This window comes from Dermochelys coriacea, chromosome 2 (genome assembly GCF_009764565.3).
Source record: "Dermochelys coriacea isolate rDerCor1 chromosome 2, rDerCor1.pri.v4, whole genome shotgun sequence".
Classification (NCBI taxonomy): Eukaryota; Metazoa; Chordata; order Testudines; family Dermochelyidae; genus Dermochelys; species Dermochelys coriacea.
In genome coordinates this window covers 59,035,755-59,055,460 of record NC_050069.1, presented here as the reverse complement: position 1 = coordinate 59,055,460, position 19,706 = coordinate 59,035,755, and the positions used below count along the sequence as shown (strand labels likewise).

At 40.6% G+C, this 19,706-nt stretch overlaps 1 long non-coding RNA gene across 1 annotated transcript; it reads right to left on the bottom strand.

Moving 5' to 3' along the window:
* Positions 1-5,537: 5,537 nt before the first annotated feature.
* On the bottom strand, positions 5,538-9,180 carry LOC122458445. The gene is made up of 2 exons (XR_006278494.1): positions 9,137-9,180; positions 5,538-5,616 (listed from the first exon to the last, which is right to left on the bottom strand). It is a non-coding gene; the product is annotated as an uncharacterized LOC122458445 (long non-coding RNA).
* Positions 9,181-19,706: the final 10,526 nt, after the last annotated feature.

Here is a 19,706-nt window from a genome sequence, read left to right as displayed (position 1 = left end):
CGTAACCCAATAATCACAACGGGGTGGAGAAGTAGAAGATTTTATTTGAAGCTTCAAGCGGTACAGAGAGACAACAATCTTAAATCCTGCACACCAGCGCAAGCAGTTACACATATTTTATACATTCATTCTTTAGCATACTTATCCAATAGCAAGCTGCCCTGAGTATCCATATAGCCAATCCAGTATACCAGCCAGTTCCCCTTTTTCCTCTTATCATCTATTCCCCCAAATATGGAGTTGTTTGTTCAGCATTATCTAACATTCCTGTCCTGCTTGACCTAATCTTGCTCCATCCAGTCTGCGCCTGCAATACACTGTTGCAAACTTCTCAGCATGACTGCTGTGAGTGTCTCTGGGCAGAAAAGGGAAGGGGGGGGCCATCTGGGCCTAGAGCAAGGAGGCTTCATAGACACTCGTGGTCTTCCATCCCCTTGAGTTACCTAGTGGCCATGCCCAGTGTCCCCAACACTTCTGAGAGGAGTATAAAAATACTATGTGGTGAAATAAGATCAGGAATATTTAGTGTCTTTCTTCTTCCCCTTTTTTACCTCGGTCCATGAGTACACCACACCAAGTACATCTATAAACAGTTTAGATCTGCTGTAAACTGGAGATGTGATATTTTCTTTTGTGTATATACATGGAAGGGAAGTGGAATAAACAAGGTATTTTTTAAAAGTTTTCATTTCTTGCATGTTATAAAAAGTATCCACCCCATCCCTGCAACCACAAGTTGGACTCAAGAGCCAAAGCTCAGGATATCTTCAGGCTGCAAACCTTTTTCTTTGTATTTCTTTACAGTTATTAGCAAATGTAGCTAGGCAATGACTCACCAGTGCAGCACCTCCTGCTGGTTGTCCAGGGAATTAGATCTCCAGCATACAGAGCACCCTCTGCAGGCCGGTGTCTTGCCTGCCACAGGCCCCATGTCCCTCCTGGGCCCCAGTGCCCTTTACCTTGGGGTTCTGCCCTCTGCAGTACCCCCACTCTGGGTCTCCCCTCCTAGGGAAACCCCCAACCCTCTATCTCCACCTTGCATCAGTGGCTACTGCCAGTCATCATCCAGCCCCCGCTCACTGGGGCAGACTGTAGTCCGTAATGGCCACTCATCATTGGTAAGGGGTAGGACCAGCTGCCTCTGCCTATTCCCAGGCTTCCCCTCTGCAGCCCCAGTACCTTTCTGGGCCTTTACCAAGGCCTGTAGCCTGGGGGTTTACCAGGCTGGAGCTCCCCAGCACTGCTCCACTTAAGGTACTTGCTCTCAGGCAGCTAGTCTTTCCTACTCCAGGGCTAGAGTGAGATTCTTCCACTTCTGGCCCACAGCCCTCTTATAAGGGCCAGCTGGGCTCTTACTGAGCTTCCCACAGCTGTTCTCACTCCTCTTCCCCCAGCCATAGCCCTATACAGGGCTGCTTTAACCCCTTCAGGGCCGGAGTGGGGTGACTACCCTGCTACAGCAAACTACTAAGACCCTTCTTGAATCTTGGGGGTCTGAACATAGTAACAAATCATTCAATTTTAATTGTATCTGTTTTCTGGGGTTTTTTTGTAATATGTAACTTTTCCTTTATTATACTGTATGTTTGTTTATCCAAATACACTTTTTTAAAAGGGGAAAATATCTCTAGTTTTGCTGCTCATTCAAAAAACTGATTTTCACACTCCAAAGACAGACACATCTATTTCCTGTAAGTTTTCTGGACGGCGAAAGCAAACAGGATTTTCCTGTACTGTAATTTAAAACTACCACTAGAAGGCATTTGAAGCACTGTGTGCACCAGCATACATTATATGCATGATAGAAGAGACATGAATGAAAATTCTCTTTACATTTCAGACTTCCAAAATATCTCCTTGGTTTTAATCACCTGACTATAAGAAGACAGTGAGAGCCTGGTGGTTGCAGTCTCTTAAACCATATGCACCATTAAGGAAACAACAGAAGTGGAAGCCACAGAACTTTAGTTATTAACTTTTTATTGATGTTTTTATATCATCAGAGAAAGCAAATCCTCAGAATGAGTGGATTCAAAATACATTCTTATCACCCTTACTTTTGGATGAATAATCTCTGCATTTCAAAGCAGTTGCCTTTTTCAAAGGCTAGACAAGAAGAGAAAATAGGTTTACGGTATAACGGCTTCCACTCAAGATATTGTAAAGCAACTTCAATAATTTAGAAGCTGATACTGTAGAATTTATGTAGAGAAATGGGGCATCCACTATGCTTTCAGCAGGAGCAAAGGAAAGCTTTGGCCATTAAAACCTATTTTATTTTATTGAAAGGGGAAATATTAACCAGGATACCATAGTTATCACCTCTCGTACCTGTATAAGATAATGTCACTTTCGACAACTATCAAATCTGACACCTTTCACGTAGAAAATACAAGCAGATGAGACACAAAAAAAGCACACATGTACGTGTGTGCGCACACACCTGCAGTGGGGGAGGTGATTGATTAGGGAAGTCGCTTGTGCAAGCTGGTGGTGTGATTGCATAATAGTGGTATGACTGATTAGTTAGTAGAACTGATGTGGTGGTTCAGCAAAGCATGGTTGCCGTGAACTCAGCAACTCTTAAACATGATCCCCAACTAACAATACGTCCCCCAAAAAGACTCCCATAACTGTCACGTTTTCCATGCCTTTACCCACCCCTCCCCTGGAAATTCATAGAACATCGTAACAGACTCACACATGTTATCAACACCATAAAGTCTGAAGCACAGGTACTGCTATTGTGGAATTCCCTTAGCAAAAGGAAGCTCTCAGATGGTGCAGAGCCAGAATACTTGGACTAGTACCACCTCAAAATGCAGATTTAGTGGAAGGCAAGAGAAGGCGGAGGTATGATTGGAGTATAGTGCACTCTGACAATCCACAGGTGGTGTACAGTTGCTTGGGCTGGGGCAGAGTGGTCCGGAGAATTAGGGAGCTGTAACCGGCTCCATAATATCTGCACCCCTATGCTGAGCATAAAACAGGATAGCAGATTGTCTGGGGAATGAGTTATGTCATTGGTTAAGACATTCATATTAAAAAGTCAGCATTCACCAACGCAACCACATAGTGGTTTGAGATAGTTCTCTATCCAAAGTATTAGGCGATAACTGTGGCATGGCCAGCTGATCCTCTGTGGTAACTCCTAGTCAGTGATGACATTTTACATAAGTTCTGTTCTATTATATAAATTTTAGTTTAGCAAGTCACAGGTGGCAACTACACATGTGGCCAGCTCCTCAGCATAGCACCATTGAAGCTAGTGGAGCCAATTTACACAAGTAGATTGTCTGGACCTCTAATTTTACCAGTCATTTCACATTATAACCACAACTTCTAGATTGACAAGAAAAATAAAATCCCTCAGTTCTGTCAATAAATATTATCCTTAAGTTTGGTTCTTAATTCTCTCTTGGCCCTCTGAAAAGGTTCTTCCCCAACTATTTAGTCTTGAGTTATCTCTGTCTTTCTCAGCTGTTTCTTCATATAATTTGCTCTGAAATTCTTGTCTGAGGTTGAAATGGCTAAGAAGAGTTCTAATTCTATTTACTCTTAGGCAGACCATATCCAAAAGTATATCATGTAACCCTACAGTTCTGAGGAGGACTTCCAGGGGGACAACGCAAGAACTACCTGGTAATGTGAGACACATGGGAAGGTTGTCCTCCTATTTTGTCTGGGTCTACTAAATTTAATTGGGTTCAGCCTCTTGGAACTTCCTGTGAAGTTTGGAAGTAAATTATAAGCATAAAACATTGTCATTCTCCCCTGCCCTCCACCACATACATACCGTGCAGAAATTTAAATTTTGCAGTTTTTCAAAACTGATAAATTTAATCAATGTTCAAAATCTGCTATATTTCTGTGAAAAAAAACTGGTAGAAAAGCTAGAAAGGGTGGAATATCACCATAAGGCAAGTTTGCAAGCTAATCCATTCTTTAGGCTCCTAAACACTAGAAGGCAGGCATATAATCACTCATTAGAGCTGGACGGGAATTTGCTGAGAAAACATTTTTGTTGGAAAATGTTAATTTGTCAAAACAGGAATTGTTGGGTCAGTTTTGATAAATCTTCCAATCCTAAATTTTTTTTAAATTGTCTTGTTTTGACATTTTTGAAACAATAAAGTTTCATTTTCTGGCTCAGAATGACTTTTCATTTCAAAATTTTACTGAACCACTAAGAAAGAAAAGTTCTTAAAAAGTCAAAGTTGAAACGAAGCATTTCAAAATTATCAAAGCAAAATGTTTTGATTGATCTGATTTGACGTTCAGATTATCAGTTCATTGATATTTCAGATTTCAATCTTTCATCCCAATTTGTGATAAAAAAAAACCCTTCAAGATCTTGTGAAATGGCAAAACCATTACTTGGCTAGCTCCATCCAGCATGCCATTTTACATGAGAATTTCCAAAAACAGAAGAGATTGGAAAACAGCTACTCCAAAGGATGAGATGGGAAAAACCAGAGGTATGAGTGCAAACTGGATAAAGAATTCACAGGAGTGATGAAAAGTGGGTTGTATTAAAGTGGGCAATAAATCGTGAAAAGAAAGAATTACATGGGTGCAATTTAACTTCTACCAACCCATTTACACTGTATGTTGTGCAGAGAGTTACAATACTTAACTTATTTGAACTTTGAAGCACCTTACAAACACTGAGTAATCCCGATAGAGTCATGAGATAGATAACAATTGTTAGCCTTTCCACTGCACATATCCACCAAGCTGTCACATTTCTTGGGCAGAGACCCATGTCTCTCTCCCTCCTGAGTCCAATATTCCCAGGCTGCACAGTTCTGTTTACACTTTGAATTCCCCACCAACACAAGCTGCCTCAGTAGGCCTGATTTGCCTTCTCCTCAGAAGCTATGAACTGCTGTGACAGGATCGCCGGGATACAACCTGGAACTGTGGTACCACTGTGCCCCCTTAACTCTCCAGCCTGGGCTGTCTTTCACAATCTTTTGCCACTGAAAAGCAGCAAACCCCTGCAAGCATTGTTATCACTCAGCCAGTATGAAGAGACTCACCCAGCTAAGTTGCATGAATGCTCTCTAAGCCATTCATGAACTATAGAGAGGGAGAGACCAGCAAATCCTTCCAGCCCCCAGCCTTGTACCCCCAGAAATGTACCATCTTACACTGCTCAAGACTGTCTCTTAAACAATACAAATTCATTAATTAGTTCGCTACTTTGTCAAAGGATAGTGGCCATGCACCAGCCTTTTTAATCTGACCAGGTTCCCCAAGTACTTTTGACAAAATCACTGGTAAGGATAAAACATTAAAATAAGTTTATTAACTATAGAAAGATATATTTTAAATGATTATGACTGGTACTAACAGGGAATTTGTTTACCCTTTGTTTACAATTTGTAGTTGCTGTGTAACTTAATTTTTTTACTAATTTGTTTTTTTCTTGCCTTTATGTGGTTTTTAGCTAATTGTTAACTTAATTGTCCATATATGGTAGATAGAGGTGTATTTGACCAGTCTTTTATTTATAAAGCTCTTCATTTTTTTTCTTGATGCTTGAGGGTTTCTTTACTATATACTGATATCATCTGGTATTTTTGTGGTATGATATCTTCTGGTGTCTTTAGTCTGTGGGATGCAACTTAAACAGCTAGTTAGTCAACATAATAAAGGTCGGGGGTTTTGTTTTTGTTTTTGTCTTTTACATTTCTTTTGTTTTTAGTAACCCAAATTTAATTCACAGATTAATTTAGTGTGTTTACAATGTAATAGGGACAAGTCTTGTATAACACAAGCTATCCTTTTTGCAATTGTTGTATAGACATTTATATTTATTTGAGGTGCATTACTAATATTTTATACTAAATGTAATGCTTAACGGCTAAAATAAATGCTCACAATCTTGTTTGAGAAGTTATATTGCTTTCCCTTGCTGAACACTTTGTTTCACCAAAAGAGTCAGTAACATAATTTTAGCAAGCCTTTTAGAGTTAATTTTCTTGTGATACCAACTTTATTCTTGTTAACTGTTTAGAAGCACAAACTTTAACAACCATTGCTTCCCATTGGCATAACATAACAAAAAAATGCGTATAAAATTACATCAACTATAAAATTAAACCAAAATAAATTTTAAATATAGGTCCATGCAAATACTTTGAGGGTATTAAACTTTCATGATACTTTGTTTGGGAGCCAAAGGTGGAAACCTGTTGAAATTATTTGGTTAGCTTTATGCATAAATTGTTATTTTTAAATATTTGTGCTATCATATTTTTATAACTATATTCAAAAGTGTAAATAAGTTTATAAAAAGCCCTCACAAGAAATTGACATTTTGTTTGTATTATCTTTACCTTAATGTTGAGGTTTTCCCTTACATTTTTTCTTTGAATAACAAATAAAAAAAATTAAAAAACAAAACAAACTGTGATTGATAAAAGAGAATTCTTTTGTTTGCAATTTCATTATTTGTTGAGACAGAAATATATGTACATATATTTGTAACCGAAATCTTTTTCTCAAAACTTTGCACAAAAAATTGGTGCTAATAATACTACGATTATATCCCAACCATGATCTTAAAATAGTGTGGTACCACATATACATATATTTTTAAAAGGGTATAAAATTGACTTTTGTTGCAACAAAATAAAAATAATAAAAATAGTCACGTGACACACACAACATACAACACACGTGACATACAGGACAAACTTACAATTAAAAACAAATGGTGCCAGAATTCTATTTATAACTATACAAAATAAGGCAAACCAAAATACAAAATAAATAAAAGGGTTAAACATCTAAATAAGCAAGTTATTACCTTGTTATTTAAAACATTTAATAAAAATTGATAAAATTTAAAATTATAAATTCATATAATTTCTTGCAAAATTTGTTGTATTAATTTAGTAACTTAAGGCCTTTTCATTACTTCATATTTAACATTATTTTAAAACTTTGCTATATGGAAATAAGAAAAGAGTGTGCATTTTTGCTGCTTGGCAATCATATCTTTAAGAATAATTCCAGCTGTTGCATTCTTGAAGGGTTAAAATAATTAATTTACTGGATTTATGTAAAGTTTTTACCTTGTTTTCTCTTTGTTTGTTGTTTTGTTCTGTTTTCAATTGCTTTATCCTTTGGAGGTTTCTGTAAAAACTATAACTTTTAACTTTTAAAACAAAGAGATAGAGTCAAAGTGAGGAGAGGTGGGAGAAATCGGGGGTGAAGAGCAACCTAGGAAGGTAGCGAGATTAAAGTACAGGCAGCAGCAATGAGTTTAGCAAACTGAGCTGAAGTGAGGAGAGGCGGGTGAAATGGGGGGTGAAGAGTAACCTAGGAAGGTAGCGAGATTAAAGTACAGGCAGCAGCAGCGAGTTTATCAAACTGAGAAAGCATATAAAGGACAAAACTTAACTGGTATGTAAAAATATTTGAGAAAGAAGGTTATATTTTTAGATATGAGCGCGGAGTGTGGTTCCGTGGGTCAAAGCAGTTGGGAACCTGCACAGTTGGGAACTGTGCTCCTGGTTTTTATCCTGTCTTTGAGAGGACAGTGGGGGTAGTTACCTGCTCTTGTAAAACCTGAATTTGTTCCCCCAGTGTCTGTGGCTTTTGTGTGCATGCCAAATGGATGGCAGGAGTGCTCTTTTTTGCTGTAGTTAACTGTTTTGGGGCAACTCCATGTCTTAATGCATCAATTTTAGGTGTTAACCCGATTAATTTTGGGTTTTTACTTCAAAATTCTTTTTTATTCACTCCCCTGCAATTGAGTCACAGTTCCTGTCTCCTAATGTGCTCTGTGAACTGTTCCATTTTTTCCTTCATTTGATTTACCAATTCAGTGAAAGGATTGTGTGCTACTTTTTCCATTTGTGCACTTACTTGTCCCGTTCTCACAGGCACCAGTCTAGGTCTCAGTTTAAGTTTAACCAGAACCTGGCTTTTATTATAAGGTGGTGGTTGCAATGCAGTGGACCCAGTTTCATCTTTTAATTTTGCTAAGGCCACCTTTTTCCATTTCTGTCCCCATTCTTCAGGGACAGAGTAGCTACCTGAAGCCTGCTGTTTGCCAAAAATATTTATAACGGGACGGTACATGTATTTATTGAAGGTTCCTTGCAGCTGTTTCCAATGTTTTATTCTGTTCCTGTGCTAGCTGTTTTGGGGCTGCTTGCCACCCTGCAAGGGGAATGGGAGCATTCCAGGGCCGCGTAGCTTCTTTTGATTTTTTTTTAACTCCTTCCTTGTTACTGTTACAGCCCCACCAATTTTGTGGCATGTTGTCTTAACCATTTAGCAGCCATGGTTATAGTTTGCAATACTTGACATTTTAAGGAAGATAACAAATCACTCCAACAGCAAACAAAAAACAAAGGCCAGAAAAAATCCAGGCAGAAATCAATTCTGGATCGGACCATAAACTCATTTAGCTAATCATCAAATACCATGGGGGGAAATAAAACCGCGCAATCGTGGACCTGCCACAGAACTTAATACCTGGGGAGAATTGTAAATTCTCAGTGACAAGTTTAACCCCAGCACAAGACAATTTTTATAACTTATGCTGATGCTGACATTATCACTGTAGATCAAAGGGATGGCACAATGGCACAAAAGGTAAACTGTGCCGCAGAGTCATTATGGCTCTCAGGACAGACGGGTTAAGTGTCTGACTGTGTCCCCTTATCCCAGATTTTACAACCCCACTCTGACACCATGCGGAGATAAAGGAAGAAGGAGGCACGCATCAGGACCCTAATTGGGCCCTGGGTGATTGCTACTTCCCACCGCCCAACACAGATGTAATGAGGTTGAGTAGTACCTATATAAGAAAAATTAAAACTACTGATTATTCCTCAAAAAAGGTTTTTAATGACTTTCAACTATAAAGGCAACACAGACAAAATAAGAAAAGCAAGAATAAAGACCAACACTGAATAAGGATTAATATAAATGTCAAGTTATACTGAAGACAAGCACAAGTACATGTAAAGTATTACTCATCAGCTACTTACTACTATTCTTAACACTATAGTATTGATACAGATTTGAGATCAATTCAGCTCGAGCAACCAGACTTCTTTACTCCATAAACTTATACTGCATGCAACCAGAGTTCTTTACTCTATAAACTTACCCTGAATTTGTCCGAAAATACGTTACCCTTCAATCAGCCATTTTTCACACTGGCCAGGTACAGACAGTCGAGAAGTGCACATCCCTTCAGTTCAGGGAGTGTGGGTCAGGTTTCCCTTATGACCGAAACACACACACAGTCCCGTGCCTTTGTACTTTTTATCTGATCTGTTGGCCATATTTTAAAACAGACCAACCAATTAGGACAAATTCTCAGTGTGGTCAGCGTTGTTGCTTTGACTGTATAATTTATGCTTACTTATTTCCCTGTAGCCAATTGTTTTTTAGATTATTTTACCACACAGGAGTCCACATAGATTGTTATCTGGTTGCAGTGCATTTTGACCACAAGTCTTAGCTTCCTTTTGCAAAGCTTGCTTTTCAGAGCTTCAGGAAGTTTGAGGACTAACATTGACAATTACTTTTATTCAGTTCAAGTTTGACAATACAGTTGTTCAAATTATTCACACATTACAGAGAAAACATATTAAAACAATAAATAACCTAAATGAATTATAATAAACTGAGATCACCCCCAACTCCAGCAGGTAAGCTGTTCTTCAAAGCCTACGGAGGGGTTTTCCTGTGATTACAAGTTCATAACTCCTTTTGCCTTGCTCAGAACAAGAACACCCATGAATCTGTGAGTTCCTCTTTTATGCCATTTGGGCCTTTTCATCCAGGGAATACATAATCTGTAGACAAAGGTCTTCTCCCAGGGTGAAGCTTCAAGAGATCAGATCTGGAAATGGGCATTTGCAATCTCCTCCTTGTAGTATTTCCTAGGAAACCTACTTGTTGCTTGTTGCTTAGTGGAAGTAGAGACCAAAAGGATGAAATTCAACACAGTTTTATTTAGACAACCACCATGCTTCTTCAGAAGTAGTTGCAGCAGTTGTGCCTGACCACAGCTATGACTCACATGTGGACACACACACTCCCTGCTTCCTGTTAGTTTTTGTAACACAAAGACCATAAATTCCAGCATGCAACACTGGATCTAGCAACACCACATTCCCCTTTAATCTTAGGAACAAACCCAGTCTTACAACAATAATAATACAATAACTTGCTACCGTATTAACAAACACCCATAAAGTAATTAGCAAATAACTAAGAAGAAATGGTTATGTAACTATAATTAAACTACTAATTATAACAAAAGACTAATTTTTTTTGTTAATATAATTACATAACAGTCTCTAGTCCATACAGGTGGCTGTCTGGCTCTGATAACATGTTTGTCAGGACCAATCTCCTGTCGGTTATCTTTACTGTCAGTGGCAAAATAAAATCATCTAAACAAGTTAGATTGTCTGAAACATATCTGCTATGTTCATGGTAAACAAGTGCAAGATGAATAGCATTCCATACCCAATCATCTGACAGCTTGTACGTGTATGGTCCTTTTTTATAACAATTTTCAATGGAGATGTGAACGCGGGTGCTCCTTTTTGTAAGATGCCAAGTTTTTGTACTCGTATAAACAAACCACATTTGAATTTCAGTGCCTTGTTGTTTATCTGTAGACGTCTTATATTTTTGGTGTTTCTGTTTAACATTGGTCATATCTGGTTGCATGGATATATCAGATGTAGGCCTGTGTAATCCAGCAATATTTAATTTAGTCTCTACGGTGCAATAATTCAGCAGGTGACTTGCGTTGTGGCCTGGCACATAGCCCTGTCGATCTGTAAGAAATCAGTAGTAAAGGTTGTCCACATTTTTCTTTCCGACATAGCTGTCTGCAGACTATCTTTCAAAATTCTTTTGAATTGTTTAATTTTTCCATTAGCGTGAGGGTAATACATGGATGATTTTCTATATCTTTTATTCCTCTGTGCCAGAAAGTTTCAAATTCCAGTGAGGTATATTGCATTCCACTGTCAGATGCTAATCCTTTAAGGCTCCCTTTCCTGCATCACCACCATCTTATCGTATAATTGTCAAGTAACTCATGTTTTTATAGCTTAAACCTCCATTCCGGGCCACCAATTCACATCCTGTAGACACTGTTTCATTCTGACAGTTCTTTGATGTGTGTCACACACCAGATGTATGAATTTTGGCTGCTGTTCATCTGGCACAATTAACTGATAAGTACTTCATATCACGCATCCATCTTGTAAAAAAAATTCATAGTGTACCTATAAAGTAAGGTACCAAATTAAAGCATTTGGGGTTCTATGGCCATTTGACCATCAGCAGTTCCCACAATCTTTGTTGACTCAGGTATGCTAACACAAACAGTTTTGAATTGTTCTTATGTAAAGCCTGTAAAAGTGCCTTTTATAAGTGCTACTACTTATTTATTGTCATCTATTTGTATGTGAGGTGAAGGCAAGGACAGGCAGGACACGCAGTCAGCTGTCACATTTTTAATTTCCTACCCATACTCTTGCATAAGTGAAAGACACTAGTCCTGCTGGCTATCTAGCAATTTGGCTTTCCACTCATTCAAGTCCTTTAGATGCTAACAATGTCATAAAAGGGCTGTGATCTGTATGTAGTGTGGAAAGTCCCTGTCACATTTTGGGGTGCAATCCAGACCAATGAAGGGTTTCGCTGCCTGCCCTGTAATCCCAATTGCCTCAAAATGATCTGCTACTGTAGCTCTTTTGTGTGGATGCTCCCAGCGATCATACAAGCATGAACAGCATACAAAAATGTCTCTGTGTTAACCAGCTCTGGCTTAGCAATTCTGATTCCAGCAGCCTGCTTGTTACACCACTGCCACATTCTGGCTTCCACCAGCCTTGATTACATTTGGCAAAATAACCCCAATATTGTCCAGTCCCAGATTTTCCCAAAACTATATGGTCAGCGACATCCAGCCCTCTCCTGGGCCAGTCAGAGAGATATTAAGGTTTGTTTGTTTAAAGATGCAATATCCAGCAGTTTGCCACATTAACTGGAGTTAACATTCACTTTAAGTCAAACACAGAGATGGGTTAGTTCTGATTAAAAGTAAAACAAATGTATTAACAAAAGAAAAGGATTGTAAGTGAATTAAAATACAAAGAATAGAGTTAGAAATGGTTACAAGCAAATAAAATTGAAAAGTGCTTTATAGAAGCTAAGAATTAACAAAACAAGCTATAGATTTTGTTCAAGGTAGTTTCGGGCAAGATGGCTGACCATCCCCCTGAGCAGGATTGCCCACAAAGTCCAAAGTGCTTGGTTCCTTTGCCTTCTTAGGTAAAAGATAACTTGGGTTTTTTTGCCCTTGTTTTATAACCCAGTGCATCTTTGCGATAGATTTTTCTGAAGACTACCCTTAAAGTAAAGTTCATTCAAACTGTGAGGAAGGCGACATGGAAGGCTGGTGGTGAAGGAAGTGCTATGAGGGTTCCTTCCCCTGCTGGTGTTTGCTAAAATGCAAATTGTTCTCTTTCCTGCAGTCTCCTCCCCCTGCTGTGATGCTGAGTGGTTATCTCCTCCCCTTGTTGACTATCTGGTCCTTGAGCTCACTTAAAGCACTACCAGATGTCAGTTAACCTCTTGCCCTCTTGCATTAGGATGCTCTTAGGGTCACCACTTCTTCTTTGTCACCACTATCAGTGGGACCCATTCAGATAATGCAATCTCTTCAGTATCACTATTCTGTACTAACTTTTTAATTTCTTGCAATACAGCATCCCTAACTGAGGGTGGTATATAGTGCAACTTCTGTCATACAAGTGTCACATTAGGTGAAAGTTTAATTTTGTGAATAAATACAAATGCACGGCCAAGGGCACCCTCTGTACCATCCTTGTTAAAGGTGGAGCCTGAAGTATGTGTTGTAGTGGTGCCAGATCAGGTAGAGGCAATGTGCCCTTTGACTAACTGCATGTACCTGATGTTACTGTTTTGAGTGTGAATGGAAGCAGGAGAGAAGTCCTAGGGCAGTGAAATTAATGTTGGACATCAGTTCAGCAGTTCCTATATAGCCTGAATCTATTTACTTGCAATAGTTTGGTCGTGTGCCACTTAGTGAACTAAGCTTATACTTAGTGTGCTACTTGATGAGCCCCATTCCTGTGTTTGGTTGCTTATTTGTAACTGACTTTTAATACATACTACCTACTGGCAGAGTTCTATATCATTCAGGGTCAAGAAAGCCCTCCTCATCACCAGTGTGTTGAGAAGTGGGAGTCAAGACTGAAAGGGTGAAATCCAACTAGGATTTATTTAGAACCACCATGCAGATCCAGAAGCAGTTGCACCAGTAGTCCCTGATGCCAGCCCTCTCTCTCTCTCTCTCTCTCTCACACTCACACACACACACTTTTCTTGCTAGTTTTTACTAACTCAAAGACTACAATTCCCAGCATACCATACTGGATATAGCAACACCACACTACTCAACTAACAGTTCATTCTGATCTTACCCAATTGTTTAAAAGAGAGACCTTTGAATTGCATAACACTTCCTAAGGTTTACATTACTCACTTTTCCTAGACAAGTTGCATGCAATCCTACAATACACATTTGCATTTTTAATACAATGAATTCCTAAGAGACTTAATTCAGTAAGGTTTAACATAATTCCATATGGTTTGTCCAGGTTATTTCAAGAAATTGCCATCCCTGTCCACAGGCCTATTTTACAGACTGCTTATCTGAGACACTGAGGTGAAGTGACTTTCCCAAGGCCACAGAGGGAATCTGTTTCACAGCAAATATTACAACTCAGTGTAAGGGTGTGGGAAGTTTGGCTTAGCAGTCACAGATGGGCTGGAGTCCACAAGTCAGGGACAGTAGTCAATGAGCAGGAGTCGGAGGAATTGCTAAAGCTGGGGTCATTGTCAGGCCAGGGACAGAGACCAGAGGTAGTACCACATCAGAGCCAGGATGCAAGAGTCAGGGTTGTAATCAGGCTGGGATCGGAGACCAGAGATCAGGTAACAAGGTGGAGTCTGAAGTTGCAGCAGGCCCAGAGTCTGCCTCGCTGCCCAGACAACCTTCTGGGTCACCCTCCAGGTTTAGATAGGGCACAGGGCGAATCAGAGGGCTGCAGGGTACTATTACTCTGGGTCCTTTGGGTGGTACTTCCTGGGATGCTTATTCTCCAAAGCGTCCCTGACTGTGGCTCTGCATGCGTCCCTGTGGCACTGGGGGATTGTCAGCCATCCCAGGCTCTGTAGACCAGCATTCTAGTCCACAGATCCTTACACTCTGGAGCATATGGCTCTCAACTGAGACCATTCCTTCTGTGAGGTTAATTTCACTTTTTTAGAAAAAGTAACTATGAAAACTAAAATGATTGGACTCGCTTCATTACACCACTTGGGAGCCATCCCCAGCATGTGAAAATAACTCATGGATCCTACTCTCATCTACTCATCTGGTGTACACATTCTCTCTTTTCAATCATATAATAGAATATTTAAAATCTCAATTTACCACCAGACTAAGATATTTACCCATGCGCCAGGTGTAGTGCACTAATGGATTGTGGTATTAAAAGAAAGGGACTAAATGTTCTTGACCTCATTTTACCACACAGAATTTTGATATTGTTCATCTCATTTCAGGCCTATTTTAGACATTTGAGTTGAAAGTATTAGCTGGGTGAATGATGTAACAGGCAAATGGAAAATCTGCCTATACCACAAAATGGCTGATTCTACACTTTTAATCTTGTTTTATATTTCATTCTTACAAATTCCCCATGTGTCAATTTACACTCTTCTTTGGTGCCACCCAATTACTTTGGATAGACCTGCCTCCTCCCAGGACTTGAGATTAAAGGTCAGAAGAAAGGTCTTTTCAAAGTAATATTCAGCCCTGTTGATGATTAATGCATTGTGTCAGCATCAAATATGTGTTAAACACAAAGATTTCAGTGTACAGGTGCCTCTAGATAAAATTTTAGATGACCTCAGTCCTAAGTGATTCAGCATTTCCAGTGGTCAGCATTCCCCATGTTTTCAGCTTCTCTCATTTTTATACTTTTTTTTTGATGGGGTGGGGGTAGGGGTGGAGGGAGAAGTGGATAATACAGTACTACTATGTACTCATGAAACGTGACACTTCAAACACTCCTGATTTTTAACATGTTGAGTTAGAAAGATTATCTATAGTTTTGTACTGATGGATTATCTTCATTAGACTAAAAAGAAAAGGAGTACTTGTGGCACGTTAGAGACTAACAAATATATTAGAGCATAAGCTTTCGTGAGCTACAGCTCACTTCATCGGATGCATTTGGTGGAAAAAACAGAGGGGAAATTGATATACACACACAGAGAACATGAAACAATGGGTTTATCATACACACTGTAAGGAGAGTGATCACCTAAGATAAGCCATCACCAGCAGTAGGGGGGGGAAATGAGGAAAACCTTTCATGGTGACAAACAAGGTAGGCTAATTCCAGCAGTTAACAAGAATATCTGAGGAACAGTGAGGGGTGGGGTGGGGGGGAGAAATAACATGGGGAAATAGTTTTACTTTGTGTAATGACTCATCCATTCCCAGTCTCTATTCAACCCTAAGTTAATTGTATCCAGTTTGCAAATTAATTCCAATTCAGCAGTCTCTCGTTGGAGTCTGTTTTTGAAGCTTTTTTGTTGAAGGATAGCCACTCTTAGGTCTGTGATCGAGTGACCAGAGAGATTGAAGTGTTCTCCAACTGGTTTTTGAATGTTATAATTCTTGACGTCTGATTTGTGTCCATTCATTCTTTTACGTAGAGACTGTCCAGTTTGGCCAATGTACATGGCAGAGGGGCATTGCTGGCACATGCTGGCATATATCACATTGGTAGATGCGCAGGTGAACGAGCCTCTGATATTGTGGCTGATGTGATGAGGCCCTATGATGGAATCCCCTGAATAGATATGTGGACAGAGTTGGCAACGGGCTTTGTTGCAAGGATAGGTTCCTGGGTTAGTGGTTCTGTTGTGTGGTGTGTGGTTGCTGGTGAGTATTTGCTTCGGATTGGGGGGCTGTCTGTAAGCAAGGACTGGCCTGTCTCCCAAGATCTGTGAGAGTGATGGGTCGTCCTTCAGGATAGGTTGTAGATCCTTGATGATTCGTTGGAGAGGTTTTAGTTGGGGGCTGAAGGTGATGGCTAGTGGCGTTCTGTTATTTTCTTTGTTGGGCCTGTCCTGTAGTAGGTGACTTCTGGATACTCTTCTGGCTCTGTCAATCTGTTTCTTCACTTCAGCAGGTGGGTATTGTAGTTGTAGGAATGCATGATAGAGATCTTGTAGGTGTTTGTCTCTGTCTGAGGGGTTGGAGCAAATGCGGTTATATCGTAGAGCTTGGCTGTAGACAATGGATCGTGTGATATGATCTGGATGAAAGCTAGAGACATGTAGGTAGGAATAGCGGTCAGTAGGTTTCCGATATAGGGTGGTGTTTATGTGACCATCGCTTATTAGCACCGTAGTGTCCAGGAAGTGGATCTCTTGTGTGGACTGGTCCAGGCTGAGGTTGATGGTGGGATGGAAATTGTTGAAATCCTGGTGGAATTCCTCAAGGGCTTCTTTTCCATGGGTCCAGATGATGAAGATGTCATCAATGTAGCGCAAGTAGAGTAGGGGCATTAGGGGACGAGAGCTGAGGAAGCGTTGTTCTAAGTCAGCCATAAAAATGTTGGCATACTGTGGGGCCATGCGGGTACCCATCGCAGTGCCGCTGATTTGAAGGTATACATTGTCCCCAAATGTGAAATAGTTATGGGTGAGGACAAAGTCACAAAGTTCAGCCACCAGGTTAGCTGTGACATTATTGGGGATACTGTTCTTGACTGCTTGTAGTCCATCTTTGTGTGGAATATTGGTGTAGAGAGCTTCTACATCCATAGTGGCTAGGATGGTGTTTTTAGTAAGATCACCAATGGACTGTAGTTTCCTCAGGAAGTCAGTGGTGTCTCGAAGATAGCTGGGAGTGCTGGTAACGTAGGGCCTGAGGGGGGAGTCTACATAGCCAGACAATCCTGCTGTCAGGGTGCCAATGCCTGAGATGATGGGGCGTCCAGGATTTCCTGGTTTATGGATCTTGGGTAGCAGATAGACTACCCCAGGTCGGGGTTCTAGGGGTGTGTCTGTGCGGATTTGTTCTTGTGCTTTTTCAGGGAGTTTCTTGAGCAAATGCTGTAGTTTCTTTTGGTAACTCTCAGTGGGATCAGAGGGTAATGGCTTGTAGAAAGTGGTGTTGGAGAGCTGCCTAGTAGCCTCTTGTTCATACTCCGACCTATTCATGATGACGACAGCACCTCCTTTGTCAGCCTTTTTGATTATGATGTCAGAGTTATTTCTGAGGATGTGGATGGCACTGTGTTCTGCATGGCTGAGGTTATGGGGTAAGCGATGCTGCTTTTCCACAATTTCAGCTTGTGCACGTCGGCGGAAGCACTCTATGTAGAAGTCCAGGCTGCTGTTTCGACCTTCAGGAGGCCATTACCCTAGCCACTATGGATGTAGAAGCCCTCTACACCAACATTCCACACAAAGATGGACTACAAGCAGTCAGGAACAGTATCCCCAATAATGTCACGGCTAACCTGGTGGCTGAACATTGTGACTTTGTCCTCACCCATAACTATTTCACATTTGGGGACAATGTATACCTTCAAATCAGCAGCACTGCGATGGGTACCCGCATGGCCCCACAGTATGCCAACATTTTTATGGCTGACTTAGAACAACGCTTCCTCAGCTCTCGTCCCCTAATGCCCCTACTCTACTTGCGCTACATTGATGACATCTTCATCATCTGGACCCATGGAAAAGAAGCCCTTGAGGAATTCCACCAGGATTTCAACAATTTCCATCCCACCATCAACCTCAGCCTGGACCAGTCCACACAAGAGATCCACTTCCTGGACACTACGGTGCTAATAAGCGATGGTCACATAAACACCACCCTATATCAGAAACCTACTGACCGCTATTCCTACCTACATGCCTCTAGCTTTCATCCAGATCATACCACTCGATCCATTGTCTACAGCCAAGCTCTACGATATAACTGCATTTGCTCCAACCCCTCAGACAGAGACAAACACCTACAAGATCTCTATCATGCATTCCTACAACTACAATACCCACCTGCTGAAGTGAAGAACAGATTGACAGAGCCAGAAGAGTACCCAGAAGTCACCTACTACAGGACAGGCCCAACAAAGAAAATAACAGAACGCCACTAGCCATCACCTTCAGCCCCCAACTAAAACCTCTCCAACGAATCATCAAGGATCTACAACCTATCCTGAAGGACGACCCATCACTCTCACAGATCTTGGGAGACAGGCCAGTCCTTGCTTACAGACAGCCCCCCAATCTGAAGCAAATACTCACCAGCAACCACACACCACACAACAGAACCACTAACCCAGGAACCTATCCTTGCAACAAAGCCCGTTGCCAACTCTGTCCACATATCTATTCAGGGGATACCATCATAGGGCCTCATCACATCAGCCACACTATCAGAGGCTCGTTCACCTGCGCATCTACCAATGTGATATATGCCATCATGTGCCAGCAATGCCCCTCTGCCATGTACGTTGGCCAAACTGGACAGTCTCTATGTAAAAGAATGAATGGACACAAATCAGACGTCAAGAATTATAACATTCTAAAACCAGTTGGAGAACACTTCAATCTCTCTGGTCACTCGATTACAGACCTAAGAGTGGCTTTCCTTGAACAAAAAAGCTTCAAAAACAGACTCCAAGGAGAGACTGCTGAATTGGAATTAATTTGCAAACTGGATACAATTAACTTAGGCTTGAATAGAGACTGGGAATGGATGAGTCATTACACAAAGTAAAACTATTTCCCCATGTTATTTCTCCCCCCCACCCCACTCCCCACTGTTCCTCAGATATTCTTGTTAACTGCTGGAAATAGCCTACCTTGCTTGTCACCATGAAAGATTTTCCTCCTTTCCCCCCCCTGCTGCTGGTGATGGCTTATCTTAAGTGATCACTCTCCTTACAGTGTGTATGATAAACCCATTGTTTCATGTTCTCTGTGTGTATATCAATTTCCCCTCTGTTTTTTCCACCAAATGCATCCGATGAAGTGAGCTGTAGCTCACAAAAGCTTATGCTCTAATAAATTTGTTAGTCTCTAAGGTGCCACAAGTACTCCTTTTCTTTTTGCGAATACAGGCTAACACGGCTGCTACTATGAAACCTTCATTAGACTGTGATTACAGAATCGTTTACAATGTACCAGGGAAAGGTTAGCAGATTCCATAACTGAAAACCAGTAGATGAGCTGAAGTGCTTAAGTGCATATTTGTTTTCTTGTAGAGTAGCTTGTGTGCTTCCAAAGGGAACGGGAAAGATTATTCTTTCCTTCCGCCTTTTACTTTATTTTTGTTTTGTCCCAAAACAGTGCCCTCATTTTAAATGATTGGTTTCAGTTTGAGAGAGTGCCTCAAACTCCATTGGAGTTGTCTTAGTCTCCAAAGGCAGGATTTTCCAAAGTGCTTAGCCTTTAGCAGCTCCCATTGCGGTATTTCTGGCTTGAACATGCTGAGCTCTTTTGAAAGACTGTCCATAAGTCATTTATGTTTTTTAACAACATGGGGCCTAATTCTCCATTCACTGACACTAGTTTTACAT